Consider the following 3,408-nt stretch of genomic DNA (forward strand, 5'->3'; position numbering starts at 1 on the left):
TGTCAGGGGTCATCGAACTTTGTGATGATAATTGCATGTAGCATTGTGATGACAGGAGTCATGGAACATTGTGACGACAAGGGTGAGGGTGTTTTGTGACAAATAGTGATGTAGCATTGTGATATCAGTGGTGAGAGGGCATTTTGATGAGAAGTGCATGGAGCATTGTGATGACAAATTTATGGAGCATTGTGATGCCAAGATTGTGGAGCACTCTGATGACAAGCGCATGGTGCATTGTGATGACATGTGTCATGGAGCATCTTGCTGACAAGCGCATGGAGCATTGTGATGACAAGGGTCATGGAGCATTGTGCTGAGAAAGGCATAGAGCATTGTGATGACAAGGGTCAAAGAGCATTGTGATGAAAAGTTCATGGAGCATTGTGGTTAAAAAGGTCACAGATACTGTTGATGACGAGGGCATGAATCATTGTGATGACAAAGGTCATGAAGCATTGTGATGACTGGAGTCACGGAGCATTGTGATGACAGAGGTCATGGAGCATTGTGATAACAAAGGCATGGAGCATTGTGATGACAAGGGCATGAAACATTGGTCTAATAAGTTTCATGGATTATTGCGATGACAGTTGGAATGGCGCATTGTGACGACAAGGGCATGGAGCATCCCGATGACAAGGTCATGCAGTATTGTGAAGACAGGTGTCAGGGAGCATTGTGATGACATATATAATGGCCCATTATGATGACGATGGCTTGGAGCATTGTGATGCCAAGTGTCATGGAGGATTCTGATGACAAAAGTAATGGAGCATTGTGCTGACAAGTGCATGGAGAATTGTGATGACAAGGGTCATGGAGCATTCTGATGACAAGCTTATTGAGTATTTTGATGACAATGTCATGGAACATTTTGATGAAAACGGCATGGGGCATTGTGATGAAAAAAGCATGGAGCCTTTTCGTGACAGGGTTCAAGGAACATTGTGATGACAAGTGTCAGGGAGCATTGTGAGGACAAGTGTATTGAGAATTGTGATGAGAAATGTCATGGAGCTTTGTAATGAAAAGGGCATGGAGTATTGTGATGACAGGCATCATGGAGTGTTGTGATGACAAGTGTTATGGTACATTGTGATCAGAAGGGTTTGGAGCATTGTGATGACAGAGGTCATAGATCATTTTGATTTCAAGTAGCATGGTGAATTGTGATGACAAGGGGATGAAGCAATGTGATCCCAAAGTTCATGGAGGATTGTGATGACAATGGAAATGGAGTATTGTGATGACAAGCGCATAGAGCACTGTCATGACAACGTCATGTAGCATTTTGATGACAAAGGCATGCAGCATTGTGATGACATGTGTCATGGCCACAGTGATGACAATCGTTTCCGTCCATTGTGAATACAGGGGTCATGGATCATTGGGATGACAAGGGCATGGATCTTTGTGATGACAAGGGTCATGGAGCAGTGGGCTGAAAATGTTCATGGATTGTTGTGATGACAGCAGTCATGGAGCATTGTGATGAATAGGGAATGGAGCACTGTGATGAAAAGAGTCCCGGATCATTGTGTTGTCAGGTGTCATGGAGTGTTGTGATTACAGTGGTCATGGAGCATTGTGATGATATTGGCAATGGAGCATTGTGATGAGAAAGTAGTGGAACATTGGGCTGAAAATGTTCATGGATTATTGTGATGACAGGGGTCATGGAGCATTGTGATGACAAGGGAATGGAGCATGGTGGTGACAAGGTCTTGGAGCATTGTGAAAAGAAGACCATGGAAAGTTGTGATGACAAGCCTTATGGAGCATTCTGAAGAAAAGGGGACTGGAGCATTGTGTTTACAGGAGTCTTAGAGCATTGTGATGACTAGGGCATGGAGCATTGTGATGAGAAAGCCATGGAGCATTCTGTTGACATGCGTCATGGAGTTTTGTCATGACAAGGGCATGGAGCATTGTGATTACAGGGATCTTGGAGTATTGAGATGAAAAAGTCATGGATCATTGTGATGAAAAAGGCATGGAGCCTTGTCATGACAGGGTTCAAGGAGCATAATGACGACAAGTGTCAGGGAGCATTGTGATGACAAGTGTATTGAGCATTGGGATGACAAAGATCATGGAGCACTGTTATGAGAAGACCATGGAAAATTGTGATGATGAGCATCATGGTGTGTTGTGATGATAAGTGTTATGCAACATTGTGATCACAAGGGTTTGGAGCATTATGATGACAGAGGTCATGGAAAATATTGATTTCATTGTGATGACAATAGCCTGAAGCATTATGATGATGTGCATGGTGCATTGTGATGACAGGGTTCATGGAGCATTGAGATGAAAAGGGGCATGGAGCATTGTAATTACAAGGGTTTTGGAGCATTGTGATGACAAGGACATGGAGCATGGTGATGAGGAGGCCATGGAACATTCTGATTACATGCGTCATGGAGCTTTGTGATGACAAGGGCATGGAGCATTGTGATTTCAGGGGTCTTGAGCATTGTGATGAGAATTGTCATGGAACCTTGTGATGACTAGGCCGTGGAACATTGTGATGGCAGCGGTCATGGTGCATTGTTATGACAGGGGTAATGGAGCATTGTGATGAGAAGGGTATGGAACTTTGCTCTGAAATGTTTCATGGATTATTGTGATGAGAGTGGGCATGGAGCATTGTGATGACAAGGGCACGGAACACTGTGATACATGGGTCATGCAGGACTGTAATGACAAGGGCATGGAGCATTGTGATGAGAAGGGCATCGAGCATTGTGATCACAAGTGTCATGGAGCTTTGTGATGACAAGGGCACAGAGCAATATTATGAGAGGTTTCATGGAGCATTGTGATGACAATGACATGGAGCATTGTGATGCCAAGGGTCATGGAGCATTTTGATAACAAGTCATGGAGCTTTTTGATGACAAGTGCATTGTGCATTGTGATGGGAAGGGCAGGGAGCATTTTGATGAACGGTTCATGCAGCAATTTGATAAAAAGTGTAATAGAACATTTAGATGGCAGGTGTTATAGAACATCGTGATGGCAGGGGTCATGGAGCATTGTTATGACAGGGGTAATGGAGCATTGTGATGGCAAGGGCTTGGAGCATTCTTATGAGAAGGCCATGGAGCATACTAATGACATGTGTCATGGAGCTATGTGAAGACAAGGGCATGGAGCAATGTGATGAGAGCGTTCATGGAACATTGTGATGATAATGACATGGAGCATTGTGATGCCAAGGGTCATGGATCTTTGTGATAACAAAGGTCATGGAGCATTTTGATGGCAAGGGCGTTGTGCATTGTGATGAAAAGGGCAGGGAGCATTGTGATGACTGGGTCATGGAGCAATTTGATGAAAAGTGTCATGGAACATTTTGATGACAGGTGTTATGGAACATTGTGATGTCAGGGGTCATCGAAC

This window comes from Mesoplodon densirostris, unplaced genomic scaffold (assembly GCF_025265405.1).
Source record: "Mesoplodon densirostris isolate mMesDen1 unplaced genomic scaffold, mMesDen1 primary haplotype scaffold_37, whole genome shotgun sequence".
Classification (NCBI taxonomy): domain Eukaryota; kingdom Metazoa; phylum Chordata; class Mammalia; order Artiodactyla; family Ziphiidae; genus Mesoplodon; species Mesoplodon densirostris.